Source organism: Rhipicephalus microplus, chromosome 7, assembly GCF_043290135.1.
Source record: "Rhipicephalus microplus isolate Deutch F79 chromosome 7, USDA_Rmic, whole genome shotgun sequence".
Classification (NCBI taxonomy): Eukaryota; Metazoa; Arthropoda; class Arachnida; order Ixodida; family Ixodidae; genus Rhipicephalus; species Rhipicephalus microplus.
This window is the reverse complement of record NC_134706.1, coordinates 7,719,606-7,739,648: the sequence shown is the minus strand read 5'-3', so window position 1 is coordinate 7,739,648 and position 20,043 is coordinate 7,719,606. Positions and strand designations below refer to the sequence as shown.

General features: G+C 46.7%; 1 protein-coding gene across 16 annotated transcripts in view; it reads left to right on the top strand.

Annotated features, from left to right (window-relative positions):
- The window catches only part of LOC119179960 (RNA-binding Fox protein 1), a 405,655-nt gene that overhangs the window by 336,670 nt on the left and 48,942 nt on the right, over positions 1-20,043 (top strand). The window lies entirely within an intron of this gene.

The window sequence follows — 20,043 nt, the reverse complement described above, 5'->3', positions numbered from 1 at the left end:
GGACTAAATCACTAAAAACCTTCGAGAACATTTTAGTTCCCTTATAGGCCACTTCGACGTTCGTCGAGCAGCCCACTGTATTAAATGCGGCTACGCTCCGCTCATTGGTAATACTTCTGTGTTGTTCCGGCATATTAATAAAGTCTATATATCCCTCTCTCTGTTCCGGCACAAGAACCAAAGAGTGCGTGAACTTATTGAGGCCTTTCATATTATCAAGAATTCTGAGTCTTGCGTCAGTGTTCCCTATGTGATAAAGAGAGGCCATCTTGTTTTTTTGTGTGATGGGTTTGCTATGCTTGACGTCGCCTAGGTTTCGGTGATTTGGTCCCTCGCGTTTTTTTTTTTTTTTACTCCTGCCCCTTTGCCCCTTCTTGCTTTTTATTATTCTGTCCATTATATATTGCCTCGTTCTTGCAATAAAGCTTCAGTTGATAGTCTGAGCTTGTTTACCCTTTTCTCTCCTTCGTTGTTTCCGTCCGTTTTTTGTACAGTTACATTAAGGACCGTCTGAAGAAGCTGTTTAAACCGATCGGTGTCAAGCACCCGCCCTAACGCATCTTTACCAGCAGGTTTGTTATCGTCTGTAGACGTAAGGGTCCACGAAGAATACACTTAATCGCAACCATGATCGCAACGAATGGAAGGCTAGAAAAAAAAGGAGAGAGAGAGAGAGATGGGGTTGAGAATCTGTTGCAGTGGCGATTGCTGTAGCATGAAACTGTCAACGATGGAAAAAGAAGAATGCGCTATCTTGATTTTCACTGTTCCCAAATTGCCGCTATAGCCCCCTGGGACGTTGGGCCGGTCGGCGCTCGCGCGTTAACATCCATATTGCGGGCAACTGTACTATATCGTGAGCAATATGAGCTCGAACGCACTAGCGCGTGGCAAATGGCCTCAAAATCGAGATAACGCGATGCGTGGATGGCGCTGCCGAAACAGTACAGGGGGAGATGAGGGCGCTCTTCCTCCGACTGTTCGCACTCCCGCATTATTGTTGCTGTGAAACGGCACCTGATCGCGTGCCATCGGCCGCCAGCAATGATAACGCTAAAAGAAAATGCCTCCACAACAAAAGTGAGAGACGCGCATCAAAATGTTCAGTAAGCTTAGTACGCCCTGTGCATCGCGGCAGGCTACGTCACAGCCGATATCTTTGTAGCTGCACAGCCTGATTGGTTGTGGCTGTGCGCGTTGATGTGAGGTCATGTCACCGCTAGCAGCCACATTTTGCAGCAACAATATCGAGGCGGGAGTGTCAACAACAAATGGAAGTGCGCCGCACTTTCCGCTTTGATTCTGAGAGCGGCGGCAGCGAATCAGCAGATGTAGGGTTCGAGGCTATTCGCCACGAGCTCGTGTGTTCAGTCTAATATTGCTCACGATGGTACATTATAGGGCATGCGATCACGAGTCGTGCCATGTGCGCTCTTTCGTGGACTTGTTCGGCCAGGTCGCGCAGATCGGAGGTTTGTTAAGTGAATGTCTTCTATAAAGAAACTGCAGTTGTTAGACGACACTCGTTCGTGTGTATTCACTTATTTGTCCCCGTGTGATTCCGCGAATCGCTTAAGATCAGCGCATTTGTGACCGTGCGATATTCTTGTGCAAGCAGTCGACGCTATTTGAATGCATTCGGGTATGTCTTCTTGATACGCGTTCATTATGAGAGCACAAACAAAAGGGGTAAGAAGGGGGGGGGGGGGTTGCGCTTCATGGTGGCGGATCGTGATTTGCCATCCATAGGAGCAGTGGATGAGTCATTGGGCGAGTGATATTCAGGCGACACCGTAACACTGGGAAAACGAAGTCGAATGAACAAGCCGAACTTTCAACTGCAGAAAATATGCTTGACCTTAACTGAAGAAATTGTTTTAAGCTTCGGTGCCTAATGCCACAGGATTGTCTTTGATGCCTCGTGTAATTTCAATATAGCTACTCAACGTGTACCATTTTAATATGGTATTTAAAATTATTCGTTTTAAAATAAGGCAAAATTTATCTCTTCAACATTGCTCTCATCAAGTTAATAACGCAGTCTGAAACACAAGCTCAATAGCATTGTGTATTATTGCCATGTCATTCCTTTTATGTTTTGAATCACCTACCATTCTTACAACATTTAAAATTATCAACTTCGCTTTCTTGGCCCAGAGCAGGTACGTGTCATAGATTGAGGGAAAAACAAACAAGAGCCGTTGGTGCTCGGGGATACTCCCGGTGACGTCAGGCACATAACTGGGCGGGTATATGTGCCAAGTAGCTCCTAGCATGATAACCATGCACGATGTCAGTGGACTCCAGAACGTTTGCTTAACGCACTTTTTTCAGAATGACGACCTTCCCAGTGGTTTTCCTTTCGGTTCTACGCAAAAATCGTCCAGTTACAAGAATGTCGGTATAGTAAATATTGATCTGTGGACCCGGGCTTATTTTTGAGTTCAGTTGAATGAAGCTTTGTGCTTTTCAGAACTGCCGTATGCCTGTTTAGTACCGCCCCAATATCAAGCGTCCATCGGTGACGGTGCAACATCGCTTGGGCATACAGCGCTGCCGAGGTTAACCGGCCTTATTCACAGCTGGCTAAGCAACTGTGGAAACGCGATGAAACTGGACATTAGCACCCCAAACCGACCAGTGTGACGTCACCAAATGCATGAACGCGACAGCTTCACTGACGGCCGAAACAGCTGACGCCATGTATTGCTACTTCACCTTAAACGCGTTTACTTTCTTGGAACATGCGCGGGTTTGTAAAAATTGACGTTTTCTGTAAATGGTAGTCACGCTACCCAACCTAATTTGTTTTTAAACAAATGCTGATGTGAGAACTGGCGTTTCAGTGGGAGTATGATTAATAGAAACCGTTTTCGTGTTGCGTCATGTTGCTGCGCGTTGATGCCTGATGCTGTTGTGTATGCTGATGCTACGATGTTTTTTGTACCGTCCAGCCCTCTGGCATCTTAAAGAAAGTAATGATGCGCAATTAGAATTAAAACTCGTCGTTTGTCAAGACCGCGTAGCTCGTGTTATTTCAATGCTGCAAGACGGAGCCCTTAATGAGACACTAAAGAGCGCAACCCCCTATTCCCCAACCCCAGTGTAGGGTAGCATACCGGATACTAGCATGTGGTTAACCTCTCTGCCTTCCTTTTTTCTCGTTTCTTTCTCTCTCTCTCTCTCACCATCCCGAAAACACTATTTTTACCGCTACGTGGCGCTTCGTAAGTGAGAAAACGCGTGAAAAGAAAAATGCGAGTAGAGATGCCACTTCGAGATTCCCGCACAAGACATTGTGACGTCACAAATTTTGACGTCGTTTGCCGGGTCCTACGTAGCTTCTGATGGATAAAATTGAAGCACATTGTCATCTGTGGGTGCCATAGATCTGGCATACGAAGACTGAGAAAATTTCATCCAGCCAGAATCGTGAAAATGTGCAAAAATGAATTTGTGAAATTTTCGACATCACGTGCGGAGATTTCGGCGTGAAATTAAAAAAAAAGGTGCAACTTCAACCTTGATTTCCTCCGCTAATGATAAACTTATGAGAATGAAACATATCGCCTTAGAGTTTCCTGAATGCAGGTAAATTTTCATCGGGTGCCCACGCATAGCAATACATTTTCTAGGATCTTGAGGACCTGGCTCTCGTGTGATGAAAGAAAGAGAGAAAGAAAGAAAGAAAGCAGAATAAAAACCTCTATTGAAAGATTTTGTGGCAGTGTTTCTTTAAACCTTTTTTGACGCTGAAGAACGACGTCAGTAAGGTCTCTATAGAATAGCATAGCCTCAGTTCGTTTTCTGGGCCTCTAGTCGATTCCCTTATACGCGCGAACGAATTTCAACGCAATCTTTTCATTCTTTCGCTTGTTCTGCAACGTATAGCAGTGGCAAACCGTGTTCCTGGGAAGCTCCGAGTCTGAGTATAACCCGCCTTGTTCGTTAAACAGCTATAGGTGAGCGACAGCCGTGCAGTGTAAACAGGGGCGACGTCTCGAAGCACGCTTTGCCACTGCAGGGCACCTTCTTTCAAACCTCCGTAGAGGTGGCTGCTCGGCATGCCGCGGTTGGCAAATACCGTCGCCCAATATAAACGAGCGCTCTTGTCCATCTTCGTCGACGCCTCTCGCTAGCGCGATAATGAGTTTCGGTTTGATGCGTCGTGGCGGTCGGGTTATCCGCTGGAAACACGATATACAGTCGAGACGTGGCCACCGCGCCGCCCGAAATGAGATTTCTCCCGTTTCTTCGCAATCAGGTTTTCGTCTGCTTCGGCTAACTCGGCCGGTTGCCTCCACGTTAGTCTTAGCGTCGTCTCCGATATGCATGTATGCACAGGCCGAACGAACGAACGGCGACAGCTCCTCTGAGACGGTCGAATGTCATCTCGACGTCCTGTGGTTCTCCATTAAGGACGAGGTTACGTGCGCTCTCGCGTCCGTCCGTTCCTCTCATGATAGAAGCGGTGTTGGTGCTGACGTTGCACGGAGCGGACGCCATCTCTCGGACCCAGCAAATTCAGCGGGAAGGCCTGAAAGAGACTGATGGGACAGGGGGGGACCTTGGGACTAACCCATACCGTGCGTGTGTTTCTCGCGTGGTTTATGTCGGCGAACCCGTTCAGCGTCACGAAAGCCATTCTTATAGTCAATCGGGAATGGGTGCTGCTTTGGTGGAGCGTATTTTACGCGTCTTCACGCGCTCATCCACGTCAAACCTTCGTCGTCTGCTGTCGTGAATAGCGAGCAGACGACATTGATCGCATGCCGCGTACGTTGAACAAACACCGCTTAATGTTGGCACCTTCTCTGTCGCGCGCATCTGTTGACGATGCGCACGCGCTGGCAGGTTCGGCAGCGCTGCACGGATTTAGTACCGACCGGACTCGCGTCTCTTCCTAATGAAAAAGCGTGAAGATTGGTGGGTGTAGGTGGCCGCATAGCCACGGTATATGTATACACACGCGCGGCGCCAAGCAGGGCGTTGGTCACTATGCACTGTTTCGCTCGTGTAGCTCTCTAAGAGTTTGTCGCGTTGTTTATTTTTTTTTCCGGGGTGCGGCAACAGCACGTCGCGTTTATGGAGGTCCAAGCGACCGGATCGGATGATGAGGCGCCTTATCGTTAACGTCGCGGGGCGGTGCGCGGAAACACGCGGTGCCAAGCGGTGTCAGAGACGGCAACGCCCACGCAACGTCCACTGCGTCAGAGGTGCCAAAGTCCGTGGGCGACATGTCGTCGTGCATTGTTTTAGGAGCGGAGCTCCTTAATGGGACACTAAAGGCAACTATTAAGTCGACGTTGATTGTTGAAATAACGGTTAAGAAACCTCGTAGTGTTACTTTTGTGCCAAGGATGGGCCTACTTTTAAGTAAAATCGTGTTTTGGTGGTCCGCATTGGGTTAGCGCACTTCAAATTACCCGCCTCAAGAAGCGGACCTACCGGACCAACTCACGTCACTGTTGTGCACAACGTTGCCCGGCTTTACTGCGCTAGCAGCAGCGGACCGAAAGCAGTGGGAGCCGCATCAGCAACAACGGCCATTGATCAATTTCCCGCCATTGGCTCCGAGATTGCAGACTTTTTTTTTTTGTTGTTCAACTGCACCACGCTAGATGGCACCACCTGCCCAGTGCAACTATGCGGAAATTGAATTTTTGAACCAATCGCGCGATTCCCCATAGTAACGTCCGGCGGTTTTTTTTTCTCATGAATCAAACAGAAACGAACAAGTAGCATTTTGTTGCGTCTCTTTATGCATGGAAGTTTCTTTATTTAGTGCCCCTTATTGATTAGTAGTGATTAATTGTAGGCGGTCCGTCTGATGTCATCGGGTTCGTTTTGAGAATGTCCTTTGCGGTGCATGTGTTATTGTGCATTTACCTTAATTTCTCGCTAAGTACGGCACTGTTCTTGATAATATTGTTGTTTTAGATGTTGTCATACATTGAGCTTTCACTCTGACGTAATTTGTTATGTGACTTTAGTGTCTCTTTGAGATACTACTTGTATTTAATTTCAAGTGTAGTTTCGAGACAGTGCGCATCTCTGTCGGGTCGATGGTTTTGTGGCATGGCAACTACACGCTGCAGTGAACCCATCACATCAGGTGGTTCTCATGTGGTCAAAACCGGCGTGTATGGGTTCATTTTGAATACCTAGAAATTTCCAGTAATTTTAATTCCAGTAGACGCGATTTCGAGTACTGAAGTACGCGTTTGAATAGGTCGAATAGCGGCCCATCCGAGCAGTTCTGGCCAGTATTGTCAATAGAGCATGCTGTAAGCAAAGGCCCGCATTCACAAACCAAGCCCATTCTTATCTCATGTTTTGCTTAGACTTCTCTACTTTGTACGTGCGTTCAAAGGGCACTGAAATGGCAACAGTGTAAAAGATAGCTAAAAATTAGGATAATGTGTACCGGCCTACTTTGTTTATCAAATGCACTAAAGACGCAAAACTAGATTTGTGTGAATATTTGAATGCTTCGAATATTCGAACGATTATCACAGTATTCGAATTCGCTTCTATTCCAATTTAAATTATCGCTCATTGCGAAGTATTCGAAACCAACGAATGCGTCTGCGTGTAACTTTCGGAAAGGTGGTTTTGCTGCAGTAGAGGGGTGCTAAGCCGTAAAAGCACCTTTTTGAACGCCGTTAAAACATATATATATATATATATATATATATATATATATATATATATATATATATATATATATATATATATATATATATATATATATATATATATATATATATATATTTGTAATCCGACTGCGGTGAAGTCACTCTTCAAGGTTAAATGAACATGTCACCCTCATGTCTATTCATCCTTTTTGACGTGGGACGGCTTATATGCTGTAAGTATAGTAATAATAAAACGTAACATATTTTGCGGGTTAGCCTGTCACTTGCCTTCTATTAAAGGTCATGTCCTGCTACTATTCAAAGTTGTGTCCACTTTGTACCAAAAAAAAAAGGCACATGCACCGGCCTTGTGTCGATTTCGATTATATAAATATATGCTTATTGTTCAGGTTAGTTAGGTCAAAACAAATATGCGCATTTTCCTTTATAACAGGTGATATATACTACTCCAATTCGATTCGGAATTATTCAATCAAAATCACTATTCGATTCGAACCTAAAATTGACTATTCGCGCAAGCCTACACAAAACCGATAAGGAAAATGTGGCCCAAGTATGAACTTGATTTGTCGATTCGGGCCTTAGGATACATAGCATCGAGTCCCAATGTCTGAAACGTGTCTGTGCGATGCCTGTGCGGCGTGACACCGCCTCAAATCTACAAGATGAAGCTAAGGGAAACTGATGTAACTGTTCTTTTTTTCGACTTCAATCGTGATTGAACGTGTTAAAAACTGAACGCAGTTTTTATTTAGCGCGTTATCAAGCGTCTACTTGGAGGCAGACGACCACACCGATGTAATCCTGGCGTTCATTTCAGCGGTCATTTTGTTCGGACAGCCAAATAGGCTGCATTCTGTTTGTTTGCGGTCGGCCAGTTCACTCGCGAGTAGACTCACTCAAGCCAAGAGTAAGCCGTAAGCTTGAAATGTAATACTTGAGGAATTCTTAGTGAGCTCTCAATTTCGCTGGCTATATGCGTTAGAACTGTAGCGAGACTTAAAATGGCCGCTTCCTGCTTAGCTCTCTGTTTTCCCGACTGCGGCGAGCAGTTCGGAACAAAACCAACACGGACCCTATAAAGCTTCCCTGTATTGCGTATAGGTAACAGAAACAGAGGATGTGCTTCCGCGCTGTTGTCTGCAGGCGTCTTGGCTATATAGCTCAGACGGGACAGCGATAGTACCGGGAAGGCGTTGGTGGCGGGTGCGAATACGAGACAAATTTTGGCGTAAATACTCTTAATTATTTTTTCCTGTGAAATCTGCATGTACAGTGTCGCAGCTCCATTATACAAATGGCGATTTTCTTCTCCTGTCACAGCCATTATCCTGGTGCTGGAGGTATTTTAACCGAGTCGAGGGTTCCCCGGAATACCGCCTGGTCAGGCAGAGGTACTGGTATAGTGCAGGTCACTGACCAACAATGTAAAACAAAAATTGGCGTTTCGGGACGCGTATGAATTTTAGTTCACAGTAGAATGACGCCCGATTCAAAGTCCAGGAGTATCGCGTGGTTCGATGCGTCGATTGTGTTGTCGTAAACTAGACGAACACGGAGAGACAAATAGCGCTCGATTCTCTCCCTGTGTTCGTCCGTCGTTTTTCGCGCTCTCATTTTGCGAACATGAATAACAAACTATCCCCGTTCAGCGCCATTGTGATTGCGTTACTTGCTTGAATCGTTAGTGATTCATGCATAAGCCTCGTCGTCGTCTGCAAGTGCGAGGCTATGTGCGCCTCGCAAGATGCCAAAATGAGGCAGGAGTTCAAGCGCAGGTGGAATCTTGGAAAATATGAAAGATCCTTGATCGCGGCACGTCGCTGGAGGCAAAGTCTGGACTAGGTAATGGGCGTCGGTAGGAGTTTTGCCTCGAGGGGTGGAAACCCGTGTTGCATTCTGGCTTGAGACGGCGCTGGTGTGGCTTGAGGCATGGAAAGGAGGGGGGGGGGGAGGTGCAAAAGGGTCAAGTGCCCTTTTTGGACTTGCCCTGTGACGCCCACAGACAAGCGGTCATGTCTTCTTCAAGGCATGCAACAACTACAAGACAAGTCAACCGTGGTGGAGCAGTGATTCGGTTGTTGACTAAAAAGGTCGTGGGTTCGATGCGAGCCGTGGCGGTCTTATTTCTATGGAGGCGAAATGGTAGAGGCGCTTTGCGATGTCAGTGCGAGGAAAAAAAAAAAACCCAGGTGGTCGAAATTTCCGGAGCCATCTACTATACGGTGTCTCTCGTAAGCATATGGTGGTTTTGGGACCTAAAACCCCACAACTGGTGACCTTGTAGTTCAGTTCTTGTCTTTAACCTCCCTGTGTTTCGTCTCTTTTGCCTTGAAGACGACCGCGCTCGAGAATTTTTCTTTTTCCTCTCGGATAATGTGAGCCTAAGCTAATCATGGAACTTAGCAAGGCGCGAATAATTTGGAAAGACGCGTCCAGTCGACAGGACCCAGCGAAGAGCGGCTGTCGCCGTGCACTGATGCCGTATACGATGCCGTCGCAAACGGAGACGGGCGGAAACGCACCACGCGGTCGAACGCGACAGCTTCCACGAATGCGCAGTTCGACGGCAGCTCCTCGAAGATAGAGTTACCGCTAATGGCTACTTGAAGATACAACGTTTAAGATTGCACTATTTTATCTTTCTTCGGCCTTCTTGCGTAATCTCTGCCCCCAAGGCGGTCTGTCGCTCGCGTCTTTCCGGAAACCTCCCGGGCGTCCGGTTTCCACTGCCGCTCGTTGTATAATCCAATCCGGGCAGCGCTCTTACTTTCGAAGTGGATCATGCGCTTTCATGCATATCTCTTCGAATAAAACCGTGCACTGCTCTGCGGGCTGCGTGGCGTTCCAGGGGAGTTTCGGCTGCGCATACATCGCAAGTGGTGCAGCTTTACCCGCTGCACACTTCTAAGTCTTGTCTGTCAGACTGTTTTTTCTTTTCTTTTTTCACGTGTTCCAGAGTCAGGCCATCTTGTACCTGTATTCACAACATATGCGCGGGAGTAGAATCTTCTTGCGCATCACGAGATTGAGGTCACGTGACCTGAGCAGAGCAGTCACACATGACGCCATTGCACAGTGCGGCGCGTTGCCGACGCAGTGGTGACGCTGGCAAAATGGTGGGAACCGAGACTCTCTCCTTTCCCCTGTCCGTTTCAGTCACACCCGCCTTCTATTGATTGTCGTTGCTGTCAGTGGCAGAGTCGTGATGCATATGCAGTGCGAGACCTTTCGTTCGAGTTTGGGAGAGAGGGGCTGTGACGTCATCTGTGACATCACTGCATTGCCGAAAGCGCCGAATGTAGATGCGGGCTCGGCTTACTCGTACTGCTCATCTTGCATTGTACTGACGCGCTCGAGGTACATCGCCTGAGCGCATGGCCCGGCGTACTTTAATGTTGTTCAGTTGCGCCGAACCGTGGTATATTTTCAAGCTATTTGGAGGGAGTTTGGCTGTTTCTGTGAGCTCGCATAACTCCTGCCAGCTCACTCTGGCTCGCTGATTGATTGATTTATTTGTGGGGTTTAACGTCCCAAAACCACCATTTGATTATGAGAGACGCCGTAGTGGAGGGCTCCGGAAATTTTGACCACCTGGGGTTCTTTAACGTGCACCCAAATCTGAGTACACGGGCCTACGACAGTTCCGCCTCCATCGGAAATTCAGCCGCCGCAGCCGGGATTCGATCCCGCGCCCTGTGGGTCAGCAGCCGAGTACCTTAGCCACTAGACCACCGCGGCGGGGCGTTCACTCTGGCTTGCTTTCACCAGCTCTTCCTCTATTCGAAGGAATGTTTTGCCATTACTGAAGGAAATATCGAAATTTGGTCGTCGAGCTACGGTCACAGTGGTGATCATTGAAGAGGAGGAGGGGGGGTCATGAGCATTCTTGTGTTCAGAGTGGGGGACACCCCTTGCAAGTGTCCGCCTTTGAGATTTGTCTTTCGAACGTTATATTTGATTTTTTTTTTGCAGTAAAGGATAGCGCACTTTTTGTGGCACTCTGAAATCAGAAGCTCTTCATTGTAGAGTACAAGCTTTCTGAAATGCTCGTTTCCGTTTAGTTTAATTTAAAAGCACGATCATATCTTCTACATAATAAAAACAAAACACTTTTATAAAAGCAAGATGTCCGCCATGGGTGTGTGCGCGTACCACTTTGTGATTTGTTTTAACGTTATGTGTCACGACAGGTCGAAACCGGGGGTTGTCCGGGAATCCGCTCCTTGTGGCGTATGTGATTGTCTGTAGTTCACTGCACGTCCTTCCACAATCTACGGCGTGAACCGCAGTGGGACACTTCGGAGGTGATGATCCGACACTTCGTGTAGTCGGGCTACCCCGAGAAAGTGCCGGTGTGCGGGCGTGTATAGCAAGCCGTGGCTCAGTAAAGTTGTGCCTGGGCTTGCCACCTCAAACGTCAGCGCGTCCTCCCTACGTTTACCTCTACTCCGCGTCTTTTCCTTTCTGTCGGGCCGTATTCTTGTACATCTCTCAAAAAATGCTTGTCGACAAAAGGCTGCAGCACGGTGATGGCTCCCGTTGATGCTCGTATACGTCGGCAGTGGCGGTAACGAGACGCAACTTCGGTCGTTGACCTGTGCCTGACCTACTGCGCCATGAGTGGCTGGTCAGACCGATAACGTCTTCGGCATAAATAAACAACAAAATTGTTATTTCTTTCATATGTTGGGATTTGAGCCCGTACCCTCATGCCCCGAAGGCGAGTGTCTTTACCACTAGGCTACACACCCATGCTTCCACAAAGTTACTACATGTACAATGCGTCTAAACCACATTAATGTGTATACCCTTGGTGCCAAACTAATGCAGAAAGACAGCACTTTCTAGTCAGACTTTACTGAGTTTTGTAGTAGCGCATTTAACGTCTTCAGCCGGGCACAATGTCGAGCCGACATGAAGAATTGTACAAATCAATAAAATTTGTTCTTTGAAAAATTTTGATGCCGAATTTTGGGTCTTCATGAACCTCGTGAGAGGGATATTTCATGCGCTGACTCACAAGTGGTTTAGAAGTGTGGCAGCTTGGGCTAGTTGGTATGGCATGACGATAGCTATAGCGCGAGAACAAAACGACGACACAGAGACAAGAAGGACACAAAACTATCGTCACAAGTGGTAGCGAGCAAGGGAACGCCATCTAGCGGTTGTTTAAACCCTTGTTTGGTCGCGATATTGGCGCGAGTTCCTAAATGGCCACTGTTCACGAAAGTATGTTTCTCTACGGTAAAACCGTATTAGACAAAACAGACAACTTCGCTGGTATTCTGTCTTCACCCACATGGTGCTGAAGCTCCTATTCTATTTCTTCGGGTTATTCGTCAAAAGAAAGCAGCGACTCTTTGGGCGAGCCATTGATGTCACTTTTTCGCAATTTATGGCGGATGGCAGGCTCATAGGCGAATTTTTTTTTTTTCAAATTCTTTCTTGCGAGGCCTAAGTCCGCCGTACGCAGTTTTTCACTGCGCAAGACTGCGAGCATGCCGCAGCTGATTTGTATTTCAGCACCGCGAGGTTTCTCCGGCTTTTTATATATGAGCTGAGCTCTCAGCTTCGCGTCGGAAAACAACATTAGTTTGTGCACTAAGTTCAGCTTGCCGTATGCGTGCAGCGCTCTGTGGCAGGTCGTGGCGGAAGCTCTGCAAGACTTCGTTTCGTGGCGCTTACTTTACGGAGGACTGTGAGTGCGCGGAAGAAATGCGAACGTGCCACACGGGTGATGCCATTCGTTTTCCCCACTGCCGTGGAACGTTTCGCGCAAGCATGCTGCGAATGCGAAAAAGGCGAAGCTGCTTTGAGACGGTGTTTTGTGTTGAAAAGAGACTATCGTACTGGTGCATAAATTATCAACGCCTCCTCACCTTTTGTTGTTTTTTTTTTCTTCGTACGTATTGCGCGCCCCTACAAGGCCCCAGGCGCGCGTAAAATGTCCGGTGTCTTATATGCGCTCGAAGGAGTACAGACACGAATTAAAAAAAATTTTGGTGTTGTTGTCCTGAATAAAAGCACTGGGGTCGGGAACACTAAAGAGAACATCGTGGTGCCTCAGAACGCACTTAATTAATTTAATTAATGAGCCGTCACTATGTAGTTTCCTGTCAGTTGTTTTCGTTTTCCGAACAAACAAGTGCAACTGTCAATTGCCGTCCAGTAATTTCGACAGCTATGTTCGCCGCATTCATAGCGCAGAGTTCTCAAACCGTGCGAACAGTGTTGACTCCTCGCGATAACGGTCATTGCGGTAGAGTTGGCTTGCAGGTGCTGTGCGACTAAAACTTGAAAATTGAGCCAAAATATTTTATACTCGTTTCCTGGCTCCGGTGTTTGGCGGGCGCTTACCCTAACTGTCAAGGAAATTTGAAATGTCCCTTTTGCGATGCCTCGGAATCGTGTCAGTGCGCCTTGGAGGCGACTTGGAAGGCGAATGCCTTTTAAGACATGACACTGGGCACGCCTTGGTTCAGAAGACTGTATCATTCACCAGACATGTGGAGCAAAAGGGCAAGAGAATGCTGAACAAAGAAGAAGAACACGAAAGACGACATATTAGGGACAGAAGAGGACAGCCGTGACGAAATCGAATTGTCCGTCTTAGTTACGCTCTTCGACCAGCTATGGAACCGCGGTGACAGCATGACACTCGCGCTAAACCAGGCAGCGACAACAGCGTCCGTTAAACAAGACCAACAATAGAAATGAACGACAGAGGAAGACTAAAAAACAAAAAAAAAGATGGCGACCGAGCGAGATGTCTGTCTCGTCATCTCTCCAGGGATAAACGAATCTCGAAACAGACGACGTGCTATACGATGACGTCAGAGCTACTCCGCCGAGACCTGCCACGGAAGAGCGTTGTGCGAATAATACAAACAGAGTTACAGGCGCGACTAAGCTATTAGCGCAGAGTAAACAAAAGGGTACGACGTCCCCCGAACAAAAGACGGTTCTCCCCTCAGGGGAATATCTCTTCTTGTTTTCGCTCAATCAATAACAGAGCGTGTGATCCCGTCCGCCATGGAAAGACGCGCGGGGAGGTCTGATGCGATTAGCGGGGACAACAGATGTATAGACTGATGATATCCATCCGCAAGATCGATTCTGCCCCCTGGTGACAGGTGCGAGAACAACTGTTGGGCCGGTATGCGCTTTCGGCAATCACTCTTACAACAAAGGTGGTAGTACTTGCTAACTTTGGGGCAGTAATGGTTTGTCACATATGTGACAACGCTGGTAGTAAGCGCAGTTAGTAATGGTGAGGGTGGTAACAGTTACCACCTTTGCTGTTACTACCTGCATTTAGTAACTGCAGTAACAGATGCTACCTTGTTCACTTATTTTGGCATATCATTTCTTCATTGCTATTGTTGGTCAGTCAATGTCTCATTACTACAGAATTTCGGGTAACCTTACGTGGTGTGCCATGAACGCGAAGAATACACTGACCTAACAAGTTCACTATTTTTTGCGCTGCAGCATGAAGTAAACGTGGGATATATATAGCCCCTACTTTGCAGATACATGTCTTGTACAAGGAAGCACTTGTGTTTCAGTATGAATTTAAGCAAATATGAATCTAGAGCACCATATCATACTATACTATGTTACGTATGCTTGGGGACGTAGTACAATACTTTTAATCAGCCTTACTTATGAAAAAATTATGTCACATCTATTTATTATAAAAGGGCCACAAAAAGCATTATTTAATGTGGCCGATACGAGTTACCGAACTCAACATAGTTTCAGTGAATTCGAGTGCTTCACACGATATCACTGGTTAAAAGGTAATAATCATTTTTGGGGTGTGACGTGCCGAAACAACAATAATATTTGGAAACACGCCGTAGTGGGTTAATTGTGACCGTCCTGCGGATTAATTGTGACCGTCTGGTTATTTTGATCCGCTGTAATTCGCTAAGTTTGTTGTAGTCGTCTATTACAACGGGTGTAGCACTCGCTTATAGTTCGTTAACGTGTACTTCTCCGTTTCAACGATATCAGAATTGCGTTTAAATATCTCGGTTGCGTAATTTAAAGTAAAGTGTTTTTCTTGATTTATGAATATATTCTGCGTCATTTTTCCGTTTAATGATGATACGTCGAGACGATTCATCTCATAAATTATCAGAATCGGAAATACACAGTCCTTTAGATTAGATAGTCGACAGCCGGGTGCCAAAAAGGTAGTAACGGATGCAGTTACTACCTGTTTCATTACATTTACTAACTGTCTGCTAACGTAGGTAGTAAACAGGTTGAAAAAGTTAGTAACGGTTGCAGCTAGTATCGGTTTACTAACGGATGTAGTAAACAGATAGAAAAGGGTAGTGACGGCCCAAGAAAGGTAGTAAGCGGTGCTGTTACTACCTAATTGTGTCCTTTTTACTAATTTTTTTTAAGAGTGATGGCGCAGCTCGTACAAGACGCTTGCCCACACGGTACGATAACAGACAACCACAGTTTCTCCCCATAATTCTGCATGTTTGCCTTTATACGGTTTAATCCAGAATTATATATTTTATACAAAATATATTTATAATACATTACATATTTATCTGCAGTGTATTACCTCTTTGGCGTGACAAATAAAAATTGATTGATTGGTTGGTTCGCTAATTTATTTATTGATAGGTTTAAGTACACGTGACTGGCAGCGCTGGCAGCTAGCAGCAACAGGAAATGATGCAGAGACAGATAAGACGCACAATCCTAACATCGCAGTGACATACGCGTTTCAGCACTGAGAGTCAGCTAGCGAGTAACTCACGACACGTTCACTGTTTTGTTAAAAAAAAAACACCTGCCGTCCTTGAAGAAGAGGCCGATTTGATTCCCTTATAACCAGATGAAAATATATTATAGGCAACGCTCGTCACTAATAATCTGTCAAAAGTGGCGCCGCATGCAGTTCTCTGAAACAACACGAGCTTCTCTATTTTCCATATTTGTTGTCAATGGTCCTTCAATAGTATGTTACATCTACAGGCAGTGTAGAGTTTCGTTTTACAGTGTGTTTTAATGCATGACATTCGTTCGGATAATGAAAAAACAGATACTTAAAAAACGCTGTAAGTACGGCTTCGAATAAAATAATAAATTATTTTCGAGCCGCCGCTTCCGAAGCTAGACATAGTTTGGCGAACGCACTCGCCGACAAGTTCTTTTTTGGCAGCTTATGGGAATCCCGTGTGACATCGGGCTAGTTACAATATTTAGTGGCAAAATGCACTGCCCCAAAGTGCTTTTAAGTTGCCCTGTGTGATAGGGCTATTACCATGGGTATTATATTGTTTTACAATGGTCATGTGAATCACGCACGCACACACACACACACACACACACTCGTCACCACCGCCTTACAGTTAGAATGAAAGGTGGGAGTGTATCTGGTGTTGCACGTTTCATTATCTTGCTAATATCAGTGGTTGGCCTTTGTCAGTGTGGGACCATGCAGTCTACGTTTTCGCCATTTTTTGGTAGCATCACTACAGCCAGATTGGTCAAGCAACGATTGATTGGGGCTAGATAGTGCACGTAACGTACGTCTACTCTTCGTTACTTTACATGTTACTTAGCATTTTAGCATGTGCTATACTGCCATAGTGAGAATCGACAGCGACGTGCCGCTGCAGTGACGTCATACGTGACGTTTCGGCTCAGGTCACGGGATACCCAGCAATTAAAACGGATACTGTTTATTTTGTTTTCATCCCGTTTCCCTCCTACTCCGCAATGTAGTATTTTCGCGTGCAATACTCGCTCCTTACCTAAACCGGCATTTCAAACTTTTAAAAAAGAAAGTGGGAAAATCCCTCTAAACCGAGCACAGGCCACCACTTTGCGTCTACTTCAAACAAACACGTATCCCTCGCCCGCCCACCTTCACCTCATATTCCCGGACGTGCCCACAACCTCCCACTGCCGGTGCTGCGGCACTCACTCGGCTACGCTTGCGCACATGCTGTGGGATTGCCCGGCACTGTACAGACACACTAACGCCACGACCCTTTCGTCGAAGCTCCATGAGGCTCTGCGGAGCCCCGCTCTTTACGACCAAACCTGGGCGACCCAGCATGCCCGTGAGGCCGTCTCGAGGCAAGCCTTTGACGTCCCCTCATGGGAGGCCCGGCCACCTAAACCTGCTGGTGTCTTATAATAAAGTTTATTCCTCCTCCTCTCTCTTCGAAAAAAAATAAGTAAAAATTGAAGCAGCTGTGCTTCGCGGACAGCGATGAAACAGCCAAGCTGGTGGCATTCCCTTCGTCAGGCTAACGTGTTTCTGTGATGTTTTGTTTTTTACAAGTCCTTTATGTTTTGTCGCTGCTTTTCATTAAACGCAGTCACCACCTTTTGTAATGGCAAAGTGTCACGTGACAGTGGTGTCACCATGGTTACGTGCACACCATTTGTTGGGCTGCCAGAACCACACGCGGGTAAAGTGCGCTGGCTGTTCCGTCGCCCTCTCCTCGTTTGTGCCGTGGGATCCAATACAAAAAAAAAAATGTGACCACTTTTGACTAATAATAAATCCCAAATACTACACATGTCTGAACACGCTTTCATGCATCTCTACGCATTAAATGCGAAAGAAATCGGTGTATATTAATACGTACATTGAGTCAGTACGCTACTAAAGGAATGTATACGGCATGTAGCAGTTAAGCGGCATGCGAGTTATCGCGGGCCAGTACATGCAGTCAAAACGTACTATCGGGAGCTTTGTGAGTACGGACACCGAATTTTCTATTTGTGCTTCTTGCTTCGCAAGAAACCCCCACTCGGAGTGAATTGTTGCACCTAATTTCAGAACCACTACTTAATGGATAAACCAGATCAAAAGGATATGTCCGCGACCGCGAAACTACTGTTTCCAAGCACACCCCGAAAAGAGCAGCGAATTTATGAGAATGGTTCAGACGCCATGATACCATTTGGGGTTACCAGTTCGCCCAACGTTCGATCGTGTCAAGGTGCAACAAGTAAGCGCGCAAACGCAAAGTCAATACCACGCACATAACTTGTAATACTCTAATCTGTGTTACTGGTAATATAGACGCCGTTTCCACAATCGTCCCCCAAGTACCCGACGTAGCAAAGGAAAGGTGATATAGGAAACAGCAACAATGCTTTCAATATTCACATTGTACACATGTACACACGGGAGACATTCGTCAGCTGCCACTTGTCACTTTTTATTCTCACTGCCAATAAAAGTTTTCTTTTAGGATAGCTTGAGAAAGAAAACACCATTCATCCATTTCTACAATGGTTTGTACCAAACACTGGCCGGGTTTGGTATATTTTATTAGGCTTTATGAGGATACCAGCTGCTTGCGTTCGACAAAAAACACCTCCCTTCCCTTCCTTTCAAGCAGCATTGTTAGCCGTCGCGTGTCGTCCGGGAATCGTCCACTGTTCAGGTTCGAAGTTTGCAATCTAGCGCTTTCAGCCAAATTTTCAAACTCTTACGTGGTGAGAGCAGCGAAATTCCATCTTTATCAACTATCACATTACATTTGTTTCGTTCTGTTCGTGCATATCCACACAAGATGGTGACTGGTGCAATGACCGATCGACGCGCTTCTTTTCCCCCTAGCGCCAGCTCACGAAGCGGCTTGATTTGGCTCGGCTTTGTGCGTGTCTCTTCCCCTGAATACGCCCTTTTTGGTTGTTTGCGCTTGCGTGCATTCGCCTTTGGTCTGCGAGACCGGGCAGAGTTTCCTAATCACGGTACTTGCGCAACTAGGCTCTAAAGTTGGCTCGCAAAGCGCAACGACAGTTTTCCGAATAACATAGCGACTGTGCTATCTTCTAGCGAAAGACGGTCAACGCTTATATGTCGCTTAAATGCTTTTTTTTTTTGCGTGGTTCACAGTTTTTTTAGTAGGTGACGCCACAGCACGAAAGCAGTCTTTAGGAATCTTCGATTTGGCTTGCACTAGTTCAGAAAAGTGCCGCAGCGGTGCCAAGCGGTGCAGTGAGCGTGCAGCGCCGGTCGAGCAAGTGCAGGTGCAGCCTCAACACGCCTCGGCACTAGCCGACACTAGCGCGCGACGGCTACAGCCAAAACGAAGGCGTGAGTTGACGTGAGTGCAGGCCGGAGAACACCTTGTAGTGTAAGCCTAAAATAGCCGCCTCCGCCGCCTTGTCCGATCAATACACGGCCGTGATGGCACTTCTTGTGACTGCGATGGAATTGCTGGACTCGAGCAGCGACGACGATTCCGTCAGCGGTGCCGTTTGCAGTGACTGCGACGATGAGTACGACGATGCGTGCATCTTGGTCGCGTGCGCGTTGGTGCGCGACGATGCCAACCGTGTACCCGGGTACGAAAGCATTATCGGCAGGTACCATGAGTATGAATTCAAGCGCCTCTTCAGGCTGTCCAGGGAGACTTTTGATAGTTTCAGTGCCAAGTTCAAGACTTCAGCCTTCTACCCAAGGGCAGTGCAAGGCCGCCAACAAATCAGTGCCGAAAAAACATGCCTCATAGCGCTTGTGTACCTAGGCTCACAAATATCTATGTACGCCATAGGCGACAAATTCGATGTTACCGAGTCGTCTGTTCATGTTTGTGTGACACGGGTCGTTCACTTCTTACACGCTATTAGCGATGAGATAATTTGCTGGCCTAGTAGCGCGGAAGTGACCCGCATAAAGAACGGCTTCCTCGCCAAAAGTAAAGGCAAGGGCCCAAGAAACACCATCGGCTGTATCGATGGATCACACATCGGGATACTCACTCCAAGCGAATCTACGCAGTCTTACTTCAACCGGAAAAAGTGGCCTTCGATAATCCTGCAAGGAATCTGCGACGACAGGAACAAGTTGCTGAACGTGTTTATTGGGTTTCCAGGTTCGGTTCACGACGCCCGTGTCCTGAGGGAGAGCCCCTTCTTTGCACGCGCAATTCAGGAATGTGAAGACAATTATATACTGGGTGACAGTGCATATCCACTGATGCCATGGCTCATGACCCCATTCAAGGACAATGGAAGTTCTTTTCCTACGTGGAAAAAGAGCTTCAATAAACGACACAGTCAACAACGAGTGCTTATTGAGAACACCTTCGGCCTGCTTAAACAGCGTTTTAGGAGGCTCTACCTTGTTGATGCAAAAAGTGTGCAACAGTGCTGCTATATAGTTATGGCTGCGTGTGTGCTACACAACATGTGCAACGATGAAAGGGACTTCCTTGAGGAACTTGCAACGCTTCCCCAAGAAGAAGATGTGGGCAATGATGAAAGTGAAGGAGATTTTGATTGCAGTCTGCCAGGCTACAGTCAGTCTCTGCGAGAGTTCATTGCAAAGGAACAGTGCTAGAAGTTCATCTTTGCTTCGCGATTTATTCAGTGTGCAAAT